Source organism: Cryptomeria japonica, chromosome 3, assembly GCF_030272615.1.
Source record: "Cryptomeria japonica chromosome 3, Sugi_1.0, whole genome shotgun sequence".
Taxonomy (NCBI): Eukaryota; Viridiplantae; Streptophyta; class Pinopsida; order Cupressales; family Cupressaceae; genus Cryptomeria; species Cryptomeria japonica.
Genome location: NC_081407.1, coordinates 18,345,009 through 18,361,268, shown reverse-complemented (window position 1 = coordinate 18,361,268; position 16,260 = coordinate 18,345,009).

Here is a 16,260-nt window from a genome sequence, read left to right as displayed (position 1 = left end):
GGTACTCTTTAAACGAAATCTGTCCTTATCCATTTGACAGAAGCTTGAACATGGTGCCTTTTCCTCCAAACTCAGACGTTCCCAAATTTGATAAATATGATGGGAAAAGTGATCCCAGAGATCATGTTCGAGAATTTTGCACACTGAGCTTGGAATTTGCTCATGATAACACCTATTTGATGAGGTTATTCCCCCGGAAGCTTGGGAGGGCAAACTATGGAATGGTTATCCAAAATTTTGCCACCTGTTAGATCATTTGATGAATTGGTTAACAAATTCGTAACCCACTATTCCTACAACATCCAACATGCCATAACCATGCTAGATGTTTGCAACACCAAACAAAAGAACAATGAAACATTTATGGCATTTCTGCAACGCTGGAGACGCATGGTCTCCAGATATCCTCGAGATATTCTTGAAAAGGAGAAAATGGAAATCTTCATTGATAACTTGAATGGCGAAATGAGTTTCAGACTAAAAATTCAATGCATACCATCTTTCGCTAAATTGATTGAAAATGGCATTCAAGTGGAGGAAGCATGTGTCAAAAAGGGAACACTCAAATTCTACAAGGAAGGAACAAATTCATCAAACTACAATAACCAAAACAACACCAACTTTGACAAATCTCGATTTTGGACTCGAAACAAAAACGAAGGCAACAATGAATCACATGATCCTAAATCAAAACAACCAGTGCTTGCATTATCTGGAAATCCTCAGAACACGAAAAATCCTAAAAATGCTACTCCCAGTGCTAACACATATGTGCAAAAAACTGATCAAGGACAATTCAACACAAACAACACCAACGATAATCAAGGCAAAAACATGAATCCAGGACCTAACAACAATCCACGCAGCAACACGAACAATTTCCAAAAGCGTATCTTCACACCACTGGGACAATCACTAGAATCAGCATTCAGAGAACTTTTGGCAAACAAGATTCTTTCTTTACCGCCACTCAACAATTATGAACCCCCAATCAAACCACCTTGGTGGAATGATTCACACTATTGTGATTTCCATCGCAACAAGGGTCATAAAAAAAACAAATGCATGAGATTAAAACATATAATACAGGACATTATTGATCGAGGTGACTTAACGGTCGATGGTCTCAAAACAAATGGTGATCATGGAGCCTTTAAAAATCCTCTCCCAAATTACAACAAAGATGGAGCATCTACTTCAGATGATACACGCAGAGCTCGTATTAATCACATCTACAATAACACTATCAACCATATATCAGCTGAAGATCATCAAGTAAATGTCATCACCATCCGAGATCAGCGTGATCATGAATCTGTCAATGTAACAACCCGCACTCAGAAATATGTCTTGAAAGGACATACTACACCTGTAACCACCACACCAAAAATCCAATATGACTTGGTTAGCCAACTACGCAAGACTCCAGCTCAGATATCTATCCTGGAATTATTGAAACTATCACCCAAGCACAAAGACATATTAGAGCAAGCATTATTGGAAACAAATATACCTCAAAATCTGGATACAGACAGATTTCAAGCCATGGTCGCCCATATGACAGGACCTCATAACCTCACCTTTTCAGAGCATGACAATGCTTCCTTGATCCATCCACATAATACTCCTCTCCATATTGAAGTCATTGTTTGTAAACACCGAGTCAAAAGAGTCCTAATAGATGGAGGAGCCGGTCTTAATATATGTACTTTAAAGCTTATCCGTGCATTAGGCTTCTCAGAAGAATCTATTGACCCTTGCAAGAAAATTACCATAAAGGCATATGATGATGAGGAAAGGTCCTCTAAAGGCACAGTGATATTACCTATTCAAGTAGGCCCAGTACAAAAGGATACTATTTGTCAAGTCTTAGATATTGATCTAACCTACAATATTTTGTTAGGACGACCCTGGATACATGAAATGCAAGCAGTACCTTCTACATATCACCAGTGTGTCAAGTTTCCTTATGATGGACAAGAAATCTCCATATCTGCTGATCATAATCCATTTCAACATTGCAATGCAATGGGGGCAGCCCAGGATAGTTTGGTTCCTCATAATAGAGAAAAGCAACAATCTTCAACATCAAATCCACACACAACAAAATCCAACTCATTATGGGGAGACTTCAAGCAGAAAATGCAAATCAAAGACCAAGATGTGGGAGAATACTCTTTGGAGCCTTTATGTTTGACAAAATTGCCAACCTCACCTAGATCGCATGGTTTGCCTACTACATCAACACAGCTGGCTACTCAACCCATCACTAAATTTGATGGTACTTTCATCCAATTGGATACTCTAGCACATGAATCAGAAGACAAAGATGTTCTTAGCTGGTTATACAAAGATGAAGAAGAAAATCATAGAGCAGCTGCTCTGGACATTGTTCTACCAACACACATGTATGGAAAAGGCTACTTAATCATGAAGCAAATGGGATATGGCGGTAAAGGACCTATTGGCAAACGCAAAGGAGTCACTGAACCTATAGATCTTCCTTCACAACCTAGCAGAAACAAAGCAGGATTGGGTTCTAAACTCACGTTCCTATTGAAAAGGCCGCCTCACCTACCTATCAAACCTCAATGGAAAGTAAAGACACCGTACAAAGAAGAATCCTGGCAGGAAGCACTTTTTGAATCAGCAGAAACAATCTGCAAGGCACGGGAACGTCAAGATCAGAAGTTACATCAGGAAAAGCTTCTAAGTCATAAGAAGGCCCTATATGCAGCAGTAGCTCATATTCAAACACCAATATCTCAAGAACAAATCAGGACATCTTCAAATACCGTTATTCCTCCCCGAAGAAGCATAGTCTATGAACAAATCCAGCAAGTAGAAGACGGATCTGATACAGAATCTACAAAAACCATCAAAATGGTATCCATCATCAAAGATTTGTTTTCACCGTACAACACACCTGTTTACAGCACAGATAGAATCTGGGATGATGCCTATGAGACAGATTCCAATGAATATGAATGGGGTACCTGCTCCAATGCTACTACAGATATCCTGGATGATACTGATTCTATATCCCTTTCTCAGGAAGAACATAACGCAGAGGATATACCTCTTGAATTTGGACTGCAAAATATCTATGACGCTCAGGAAAGTGAACAGAAACATTATGAACAAGTCTATGTGGAAGATGATACCATCGAGGACCTCGACGAAATCCTAAAATTCTTTAAACCCAACACCCAGCACGATGAAAACTCTATCCTAACACTTACGGTAGCCGAACTTGATCCACCCAACGATTCCTTACCACTTGTCTTTCCTGACCTCATCGACTGGGACAAACCTGAAACAAATGATATACCTATTTTCCCAGATGATGCATCTATTGTCCATTACCTATGTACCGTAAATCCGGAAACAGGCTCTACCAGTGAACGAAATAATGATATCTGTCAATCAGGGAGTGCCAAGTCTCTCAGTCGCAAAAATGCACCAAATAACGAATCTAATGCTGAAAACCAGTTAATGGCAGCTCTAGATCATAAAAAAGTAAAAATAAAGGACGCATCAGAGGGTGAAAACCTTTTTAAGGCACCTAACGATGAGAGACTTGACACTCTTCCTAAGCACTTTCATGAGCGATCGCCCATATTGATTGAGCCCACTCAATCAATCAACATTGGTACCACAAAAGCAGCCAGAAATATACATCTTGCAGAATCTCTGACAGAGGAAGAAAGATCAACATTCATCATCTTCTTTAAAGAACAGCAAATCAACTTTGCTTGGTCATATGCTGATATGCCCGGAGTAGATCCGCACTTAATCATGCATCACTTGTCCATCTCTACAGGAGTTAAGCCAGTCAAGAAAAAGCTACGAAAGATGAATCCACAGGGGGCACTCATGGTCAAAATTGAACTAAAGAAATTATTAGACGTCGGATTCATCCGATCCATTGACTATGTAGAGTGGATTTCCAATATCGTTCCAGTATCAAAACCGGATGGTAGTATCAGAATATGCACTGACTTCAGAGACGTCAACAAAGCTTGTCCAAAAGATGACTTTCCTCTGCCAAGTATCGACATAATTGTAGATCTCACAGCAGACCATGCAATGCTCTCACTAATGGATGGTTTCTCAGGCTATAACCAAATCAAGATAGCTCCTGAAGATCAAGATAAAACAACATTCACCTGTCCTTGGGGGACGTACTGTTGGAATGTTATGCCTTTCGGCTTAAAGAATACAGGGGCCACTTATCAAAGAGCAATGACCATAATATTCCATGACATGATGCACACATTTATGGAAGACTATGTGGATGACTTACTAGCTAAGTCCTTCACCAGAGCAGAACATCTTGGCATCCTAACAAAAATCTTTGATCGATTGGAGAAATTCCAAGTCAGGCTTAACCCTAAGAAGTGTGTCTTCGGAGTTACATCAGGCAAGTTACTAGGCTACATAGTCTCAGCTAAGGGTATTGAAGTTGATCCAGCAAAGGTACAAGCCATTATGGAAATGCCACCACCACAGAATATCAGTCAACTCAGATCTCTACAGGGACGACTTCAATCAATCCGGCGATTCATCGCTCAGCTAGCAGATAAAAGTCTACCATTTAACCATTTGCTACACAAAAATGTACCATTCAAATGGGAGGCTAAGTGTGCAGAATCTTTTTATCAAATCAAACAGTACCTGATGAATCCACCAGTTCTAGTACCACCAGTCGCCGGAAAGTCACTTATTCTATATATCTCAACAACAGATATTTCACTGGGGGCATTATTGGCACAAGAAGATCAACAAGGAAAGGAACGCGCCATATACTACATCAGTAGAACATTGAATGGCTATGAGCTCAACTATACATTCATTGAAAAGGCTTGCCTAACAGTGGTCTTTGCGTCTCAGAAGTTCCGACATTACATGCTAGCACACACCATCAAGCTAGTTGCAAAAATTGATCCTCTCAAATATCTACTCAGCAAGGCCACTCTTACAGGCCAATTGGCTAAATGGGTCATGATTCTCAGTGAATTCGACATCCAATACACAGAAAGACGAGCCATCAAAGGACAAGCAATTGCAGATCAGTTGGCCGAAGCACCGCTGCCAGGCAAACAAACCATGGAGGTTGAATTTTCAGACAGGGATGTACTTGCTCTTTCTACTAAACAATGGACACTATACTTTGACGGATCCTATACTCAACATGGTTCAGGTGTCGGCATTCTGTTCATCACTCCTGAAGGACACACTATGCCAAAATCATATAGACTTATGTTTCCATGCACAAATAATGTGGCTGAATATGAAGCACTGGTCATAGGCATCAAAATGGCCGTAGAATGGAAAATCACAGAGTTAAAAGTCTATGGAGACTCACAACTGGTCATTAATCAAATCAATAACAACTATTAGACAAAGGACGACAAGCTATTACCTTACAAACGAATGGTGGATGACTTCAAATAGTATTTTGTGCACATCACCTTCAAGCAAATACTAAGGTTGAACAACAAAGCAGCCGATGCAATGGCTACAATCGCTTCGCTACTACAAACTCCTGAGCAACAGAATCGTTATGAGTTCCTGGTAGAGCAACTGTTCTCCCCCGCCTATGACCACTCCGAATCCCATGTTATCTATGCCTTAACTAGTTCAGATTCTCCGTTATATGGACCAATATACGACTACCTCAAGCATAATATCTTACCCATTGACCAATCCCGTAACCAAAAACGTAACTTTATCCGACAAGTTGCCCGTTATACCCTTACTGCTGATACTCTATATCGTCGAGGTCTCGATGGTACTCTTCTTCGTTGTCTTGATCGTAATGATTCCGATTTGTCTTTACACGAGCTTCATGAAGGTATTTGTGGCACACATTCAAGCGGCACTACTCTTGCTAAAAAGCTTCTAAGGATGGGATACTACTGGCCTACAATGGAGAAAGATTCATATCACTTTGCCAAGAAATGTCCTAAATGCCAAATCCATGGTAATCTAATACATGCACCAGCACAGGAACTGCAGCCCTTTACAACATCATGGCCCTTTTGTCAGTGGGGACTGGACCTAGTTGGCAAAATTCATCCATCCTCTTCAAATGGACACAGGTTCATTATAACAGCAACAGAGTATTTTACCAAATGGATAGAAGCAGTTCCCATGACCACGGTGACCGGGAAACAAATTGCCTCTTTTATCCTCAATTATCTGATCTGCAGATATGGTATTCCAAGTTCAATCATCACAGATAATGGACGACCCTTCAAAAATCAAGATGTCCAAGAACTATGTGAAAAATTCAAAATCTAACATAGGTTCTCTACACCATATTACCCACAGGGAAATGGTCAAGCAGAAGCATCTAACAACACAATACTGAAAATCCTCAAGAAAACAGTGAATGATGCAGGCAAAGATTGGCATGTCCAACTCAATCCAGCACTTTGGGCATACAGGACCAGCATCCGCACACCTACAGGAGCAACACCATATTCATTAGTATATGGATCCGAGGCTATTTTACCCCTGGAGGTAGAGATCCCATCTCTCAGAGTCTCTTTGAAAGGCTTAATCCCAGATGAAGAGTATCGAGTTAACCGCCTACAAGAACTTGAGCTATTAGATGAAAGACGCCAACATGCTTATACTCATCTCAAAGCATATTAGCAACGCATGTGCAGGAGCTGCAATCACAAAGTCATTCCCCGCAACTTCAAGGTTGGTGACCTAGTCCTTAAAGAAAATCCAAGAAATCAGCAAGATCGAGAAAAGAAAGGGAAATTTGAACCTAACTTGTTGGGTCCCTATGTTATCATATCCGTTTATGGATCAGGTGCTTATCAGCTAACAAATTCTGAAGGAGATGTGCTCGACGAACCAACTAACAACATCCATATGAAAAAGTACTATACTTAAAAGTAGCCTAGTGCACGGAAAAGCCCTAAAAAAAAAAAAATAAAAAAAAAAATCAAGAAAAAGCCAAAAAAAGCAAAATATAATAAAAACAAAGGGTGAAAACCTGGTAAACAGGCGCCCTTGTGAAAGAACGGCTCCTCTATCTATTTCCATACCATGTTGTCCATACAAACACTATCGGCCATCGCCCGACACTTAGCAAATATCCATTCAAGACATACTTAGCGTAGTCAATATCCTGATTTATCTATAAATATCCTCCTACCATTAAAACACCATGGCTTAGAATCACTGTATGTATTCACATCAAGAGGCACACTCAGCAAGGGCCATGTAAATCATATCAATATTACAAACACTCAAGACATCAAGACTAAATGCAAAACTCACCAGCATGACATCCAACAAACAACTACGCTTTATCGCAAAAACCAATACAAAAAAACAAAACACGAAAATATCAAGGATGGATGATTTTCTGAAGTACTGAATGTTGCACTATAGCATAAAATCTTAACTAGGTTTGCATTTTGAACTTTGTGCATTATTGGATTCTCTTCCTTGTCTCACTAAATGCTTCACAGCTAGAGATCGTGGGGAACTTCCAATATTTTCTTAGTCTTCTGTCTGGGAGGCAATCACTTGTACTGTGTGAATACATACCTCGAGACGTGATACGTCTAATATCACTGAAGGCTTGATTCCACTTCACGCATACAAATGATCAAATCTTGTCTGTTTACGCAATACGCACTCAGGTCGTCCTGGTTCAATTATACCTTGACGCTTGTGCTACCTTGCAAAATCAAATATCATGTAAATTTTTCTCAGGTCATTATGGTTCAAAATATACCATTATACTTGTATAAATTTTCAACATATCCTAAACAAATCAATGCTCAATGATGATATCTATAAAGAAAGCAAACAAATGGCTATATCAGATGGCAAATGCAGGACGAGGATGCTCCAAAAAAAACAAAAAACAAAAAACAAAAAAAAGCATTAGTTGCATATCATTTTAACATAGTTGCATATCATTTTACAATTAGTTGCATATCATATCATACATCTCATTTTCAAAATATCATTCATCATTCATCATTGCATCCCTCGCATGCATATCTATCACATCATCATGGAATCTTTCTTCACTTTCATATCTTCTATCATTCTTCTAAACTATCTTCTATCATTCTTCTAAACTATCTTCATCATTCTTCTAAACTATCTTCATCAACTCAAGTACCAAAATCACATAAACTTGTAAAACAACTCAAGTTTCCCACCCATATCAGCTTGTAACACAACTCAAGTTTCCAACCCATATCGACTTGTAATACACATCAGGCTTCCCACATCGAACTTGAAATAGAACACGCAAATAAATCATATTTTGATCAGAGCAACACATTGATATCTACATAACTTGAAATATCTCACATCAAAACAAGTTATACCGACACTCATATTGGACAACTACATAAAATTATGACAGCACGACACAAATATCGAATCTGGGGCATCACACATCAAATCAAATCTTGGGCATCACCATCAAAATATCGAATCTGGGGCATCACACATCAAATCAAATCTGGTATCACACATCAAATCAAATCTGGGGCACAACTTACAAATCATAAGAGCGACACAACAAAAATTGCATTTGATCATAATTCATGATAAAGCATCATTTTCTTTGAAATAACATGTGCACACACGTCACTTCAAAGAGGGGCAAAATGTAGATGTATAAAAATGACCATATTCCTAAATGAATATTTTATGTTCATTTCTCTATTTAATTAAATTATCCACATTCTTCTATTTTATTAAGTAAATTACTCAATTTATTTACATAAAATTCACTATATCCATTTAATGAATAAATCATTTTATTCAAATAAATCCTCCTATCCACTTTTAATTAAATTCAAATTTAATTAAATAGTTATCCTAAATTGAATAAATCTAATTCATTTAATTTCTCCAAATTGCAATCAAATTGAATAAAATCATTTAATTCAATTAAATCCTATTAACCCCCCATCCACTTGCAAAATCCCAAACCCATTTCTAATCCCTTCTAGAATCTTCTAATCGCTTCTAATTAACATAACCCCTCCTCTAAACTTTGTCACATCCCTAAGCAAAGGGAAGTCACTTCTCAATGTCTCAAAGTCTTTGATAACCATTAAAGGCTTTCAACCTTCAACCACTAAATGTCTCAAAGTCTTTGATAACCTTTGAAAGCTTCCAACCTTCAACCACTTAATCCACAAAGTCTCCAATAACCATTAATGGTTAACTCAAACCCTCCTACATGGTTAAAACATTTGTTTTGACTCAACCTCTACCCAACCCAAGGGTCTCATCAGCCCTTTAATGCTTTGACCATGATTATCTCTTAATCATTTGCACAAAGGTTTATCCTTGGATTAACTCCTAATCCAGTGGGTAATCCTAACTTAGACTTGACCCTTAGCCCCTAGATAACCATGAGGTCTTCTCAGGCATTCAATACCTCCAACCCCTTCTTTCAACCCAATCTTATGTTGACATTTGTCACCATGTCATTGGTGCAAATTGTGCACATGGATCCCCAACTTTCAAACTTGGCCCTTGATTAAACCTTTCAATCCTGACCATCCATTGCCCTGTTTGTGCTATAAATAGAGCTCTCATTCTTCCATTTTTAACGATCTTCTTTCAAATTTGAAGCATTATACTTATGCTCAAATTCTTTCAAGCTTTCTCATTTCATATATGCTCCTCATTTAGCCTCTTTTAGATCAGGAATTAGACTAAATATGCATGCTAGAGTACTTTCTTTATCATTTTAGCTCAATCATAGACTAAATATAGCATGTTAGGATAGTATTCATACTAACCTCATCATCTTATCATCTAGTGTATTGCATTTTAGAATCATACATAGCTTAATCTCCATTTCATACTAAAATCTATCAAAGCATCTTTCGTTCTCATATTTGCCATCCCTAAACCATTTTGCTCTGTGATCTGAGAGCAAAAACATTGGTTTGAGGGACATTGTGAGATAGAGAACCATGGGACCCTCCTTGGGAAGCTGAGTAATACGTTATTACTCCATAGCTTGCACCAAGAAGTCCTGTGTGTGTGTGTGGACTAGTATTTTACAATATTTTCACATTTTAAGTTTTATAAGCCCACTTTTCCCGCATACAATAACATGTATTCAGGTCGATGGAAATGGTGACATGTGGATGAAATCCCTTGAGTTAAAGTCATATTGGGTCATGAATTATATATGGTAACTAGGAGGCCTATATGACTTTGGGGGTTTACCGCTATTTTATATTATTATAAAGAGGTCTATATAAAGAAGGTGAATATTATTTTAAGGATTTGAAAGTATGATATATATGTATTGGATCTCTTGTAGATGTAGTGTGAAGTGGTATTTTTCAAAAGTAGTATTGTATGGTACTACCATAGATCTCAGAGATTTATTCAAATTTTATATATTAAATATATTATGAAATCTTAGTTTATGAACATCTTCTGTATTGTGTTTGATTATCTTATATATACATATATTTTTATATTTGTGGTTATAATCAAACTCTATCACTATAAATTATATTTTGGCTACAGAAAGAGACTATGAAACTTTTATTTGTCTAAGCTCTTATTGAAACTCTTCTACAATTAGGTTTCTTGTTCTTTACTAACTGATGCTTTGCAAAAAGGATTTGATGTTAGGAAGACAAACACAAACACACAAGAAACAAACAAACGTTAATGTTACTGTTAGAAATCATAAATTAAAAACTATCCTAAGCAAGCATATCAAGAGAGACACTACACACAAAATATAAAGCTTAATAAAACTAAGAAATGCAACAAGACATCTCCAAATGCCCTCCACCATGTTCGTAGCTTCTCCTCCCTTGTTCCTCTCCCCTCCAAGTTCCAAATGAGTGTAGCTCTCAACAACTTTTTGCACCATGGATGTCTTATGGATATTCAAGATTGAAAATGCTTTAAACTATGCAATGCAAGTGTAAAACAAACTAAATATGAGATATTATCTAATTATCTAATGTTAATTTTAGCAAAAAAGACAAATATAGACTATTATGCTAAATGCTCTCTAAATTTCACTATAAATTAGATGCATACAAGATTTCAGGATTATAGATGTGCTTGAGAATGCTTGAGGAATTTAAAATGAGGAATGTGAGCTCTATTTATAGGTAAAATGGAGCAATGGATGGTTGAGATTGAGTAATCTCAACAAGGGTCAGGATTGATGGGTTTATGATCCATGTGAGGGCTTTCAACCCAATCTCAGGATGACAAATGTCAATATGAGATGGGTTGAGGGGAGAGGGAAGAAACATTAAATGCTTGACATGAATTGAAGGTTAACTTGGGAGGTAAGGTTAATGTTGAGTTGAAAATAATAATGCCCCTATCCGATGGATAAACTCTTGTGCAAGAGTTAGTAACGATAACCATGGTCAAAGCAATAAATGCTTGAAGAGATCCATGAGTCAAATGGGGGTTGAGTTAGAGAGAAAGTATCTAACCATGTCGGTGAGTTGAGTTAACCATAAATGGTTATGTAAGAGCCATTAATGGTCATGTAAGAGCCATTAGTGGTTTGGAAGACTTTAGGGGTTAGCTTGTTGAACACATAAAGCATTAAATGCTTTTCAAAGACTTTGAAGGCTTTGAGAAGTGACTTCAAGTTGCTTAGGAATGTGACAATATTTAGGAGATGGATTAGGCTAATTAGGAATGATTAGAAAGTGGTTAGAAGGGTCTAGAAGGGGATTTAGGATTGCAAGTGGGTTTGGTGGGTGAGGGAAAATAGGATTTAAATTAAAATAAAATTAATTTATTTCAATTGTAGTTGCAACTTGCATTTTTAGGAGAATGCAAGTGGGGGGATTTTGTTTAGTGATTTAAATAAATGTTTTATTATTTATTTAAAATAAGAAAGATGATTAAATTAAATAAATAGGATTTATTCATTTAATTGGTTTAGAGGCGTGGTTTAATGAATTAATTTAAATAAATTGAATTTATTTAATTAATAGGAGAAGGGGTTGAGGATGAATTAATTAAATATTAATTTAATTAATTGATTAAAATGAAGGTTTATTAATCAAATAAATAGTAAATATTCATTTAATTAAATGGACAGATTTATGTGAATACACTATTGTATAGTTTCTTTTGGATTTTCTTCTTCCTCCTATAAGGAGATATCATACTATACTAGTTTTTCATGTGCCTTTTATTTTTACCATTTTAGCTTCCTTTATTCTTTTGTTTCATTTTCCTTGTCTAAGATCATTTGTAATAGATTTTATATACTTTCCTTCACTAGAAATTTGCTAGTATGTGAGTTGCTTCAATTTAGATAATTTCTTCTCTTTATTTTCATTTTTCCCTCCCTTCTTTTTATTTTGTAATAATTTATTTTCTTATTTTCTTTAAATTTCTCTTCTTTTGGTGGGTTTCTCTCACTAGTAGATCGTAGGAATTATTATTATTTTTTTGATAAAAGTGGAGAATCCACTAAATTTATACATTATTCATAAAAATGTTTTACATCGGTTTCAAAAAAGGCATACCGGCAGGAAAGAACCCGCAAGAAAACCTCCGGTTGTAGCCTTCAAAAAATTAAAAAGCTAGGCACTACCCTTACATCATTTGTTGTTGTCCAATCCGATCACCCAACCCCCTACCTCTAAAAATTATACAAGGGTCCCATAGGACATTTACAAAAAACCAGACTGCCGCCAAATGAAGGGTTGAACAAAAATGCCACCAGGATTACATGAAGGACCACCAAGGAGTTAATAGTGATGTAGAAGTTCCCGCCAAAACCATATTGAAACACTCGAGCATAATAGTATCCAAAGAACCTCCAAATCTGCATCAACAAAAACCATTCCACCAACTCCAAAAAATAGTCATATATCCAAAAACCAAGAGCTAGTGCTCTCCTCTGGAGGATCATGAGCTGAGACCGGAGGAGGAATAACCCTTAGAGGAAAAGCCAAACAAGAAGGAGTAGAGAACAAAAAGCCCAAAGTGATCAACGAGTGCAAGGCCTCAAAAACGACCCAAGCTTTATTCACATAGTGATCAGAAGCCAAATACAACAGAAAATCCATAGAAGTCCGTGTATCTTCCTTGGAATCACATATCAATCCCATTCTTAATTCATGCAATAATTGACCAGACTAACCATTAACCATGAGCTCATGATGAGGAAGAAACCCACCATAATAAAAAGACCCCACATCAAAACAATAATCAACCAATGCAGAAGAAACCAAGTCCCAATTACATACTGTCGGAAACATGAACGTGGAAACCAAGAGGGAAACCAAATCATCATCGAGTAAAACATCATAACAAATTGCAACAAACCAAGACAAAAGCTCAACATAAGAAATATGAGGGCAAATTTCCAACCATTGACACCCCAGAAGTCTACGGAATTCAAAATCCTCCGTAGGAGAAAACAAATTAAAGACCTTACCAAGCTTGATAGAATTATCCACGTTCTCTTCCTCCGATATTCCAGCTTCTAGAAACACTCTTTATGTTCCAGTGGATAGAGAAGACAACATTTGGAGGAGGAAGAGCTCCGAAAAAAGCCACAGAAGCATAAAACGTAAAATGCTGCCTAATTTATAACAAACCAAGATAACACATGAAAATATAAATGAAAAAGCCGCCCATAACTTCCCATAATGATGAGAACAACAATGCAAAATATCCATTGCAACCTTCCTTGATTTAAACATTTCACATGGTTAACAACCCTTAAACTGACAACCATAAATGAATATCCAGAAGGAGAGGATGCCACCCTCAAACAATGATTATCACATACAACCAATTCTGCCATGGTCGAAAAACTCACACAAGGCAACCAACGATGCAGTACAAAAACTTTATCAAATAATAATAGCTCAGGAACGTACTACACATTTAAAGAGTTACAAGAATGCCACAACATATGAAGGACCGAAAACAAAAAACACTCAAAACACACACATGCCGCCACCCTTGAAAATATCATGAACAACCACATCCTCACCCTAGAAATGACTTTATAAATGTCTGACACTTAAAGTAGAATTATGGTTTCTACATAAGATAAAGTGCATATACAAAGTCATCCATAAAGTGAAAAAAGAGGATGAACCTAACCAATATAGGCAGGCAAACAACCTTTTATCCAGAGACAAGACATCCCATTGCCTTCCACATAGCCTTTAGAAATGATTTGCACATTCCGCAAACTGCAATTTACCTGCTAACCATACCTCATGGGATATACACACCATCGTCTAGCCTAAAAGCAAATTGTAAGAGCACACAATATGTAAACAGAAACATAATATATCCTATCATCTTCCTATCTACACATGTGATGCAAATAGAATCTGATCAGAGTAAAGGATAACATGAATACCTCAAGGGATAATAGAAATAGATAGATCCAAATGAATTACCTTTTAGATTAGATCAAATACCCGAGAACCCTTACCTCAACAGAATTGAAATTGATCCTTAGAATGATTTGCAAACTGCAATTTACCTGCTAACTAAACCTCATGAGACATACACTCCATCATCTAGCCTAGATGCAGAATTGTAAAAACACACCATATGTAAACAAAAACATAATAGAGCCTATCATCCTCCTATCTACACATGTGGTGCAAATAAAATCAGATCAGAGTAAAGGATAATATGAATACCTCAAGAGATATTGGAAGCAGATAAACCCGAAATAAATACTTTAAACCATTAGATTAGATAAAATACCCAAGGAGAATATCTTGAGGAATGTGACTTGCCTCCAAATACTTAAGATGAGAACTAGTGCCAATTGCCATATTAGCCAAAAAATTTGCAAGTTTATTCAGTTCTCTAAAACAATGAGATAACGAGAATGTATCAAAGAATGACAACTTCTACAAAATATGATCTAATATGTACTTCAAATGCCAACGATTGCTCTTACTACTCAAAAAACTTTGAATAATGACCATAAAATCCCCCTGAATTAATAGGTTTTTAATCCCTAAAGAGATAGCCAAATCAATCCCTAGGGACAAAGCTTGGCATTCAACAAAATTGTTTGACTGGGAGCCAAGGGCATGACACTGAGAAGCTACTAAGACTGCATTTTGGTCAAAAATGGCCATACCAGCCCCAGCCAACCCTGGGTTACCCCTAGAAGCTCCATCAAAATGAGGCTTGAAATGGCCCAGAGGAGGAGGATCCCATCTAGCAGCAAGTCTCTTATTAATAGTAATAGGACCTTTTGCGACAGACCCATGAGAAGGGATGGCAGAGAGAGATGGGATCCCAATAATTGCTCTTACTACTCAAAACACTTTGATTAATGACCATTGAATCCCCTTGAATTAATAGGTTTTTAATCCCTAAAGAGATAGCCAAATCAATCCCTAGGGACAAAGCTTGGCATTCAGAAAAATTGTTTGATTGGGAGCCAAGGGAATGATACTGAGCAGCTACTAAGACTGCATTGTGGTCAAAAATAGCCATACCAGCCCCAGCCAACCCCGGGTTACCCCTAGAAGCTCCATCAAAATGAATCTTGAAATGGCCCAGAGGAGGAGGATCCCATCTAGCAACAAGTCTCTTATTAATAGTAACAAGACCTTTTGTGACAGACCCATGAGAAGGGATGGCAGAGAGAGATTTCTAGGTCCTTGTAATCCTACCATCCCAATGAGAGAAGGCTGTCAAATTCTCCAAATTATTATGGATGTATGACAGAGCCACTTCCGAGATAGAAGCCTCTATCTTGATTAAAGTGTCAGAGAGCGAAGCTGATATCTTTCTAAAAATCCTATTATTTCTCTCTAACCATATGTTCCAAATGATAATCGAAGGAGAGATGAGCCAGAGACGAGCATAAAAGGATGAGGAAAACAAAAGAGGCCAGGCTCTAAAGTGGGAGAGAAGGTTATTGCCAATAATAAAGGACAGACCTAGTTTCTCAAACAACCATTGCCAACATCCAAAAGAAAAATCGCTTCTCCAAATTCTTATTACACAAAACACAAGGGAAAACAACAGTCAATCCCGTCCTATCCAATCTCATCCATGTAAGAACCCTGTCTTGTATAGCAAGCCAAGAAAATACACTTGCCTTTGGAAGGTAAGTCGAATGCCAGAACAATTTAAAGGGCCAAGAAGAAAAGTCCTTAGCCGGCATAAGGGAATTATATCCATCTTTCACTGAGTATTTGCCAGATACACTCTTAGTCCAAATAATCTCATCTTCCCTCTCAGACA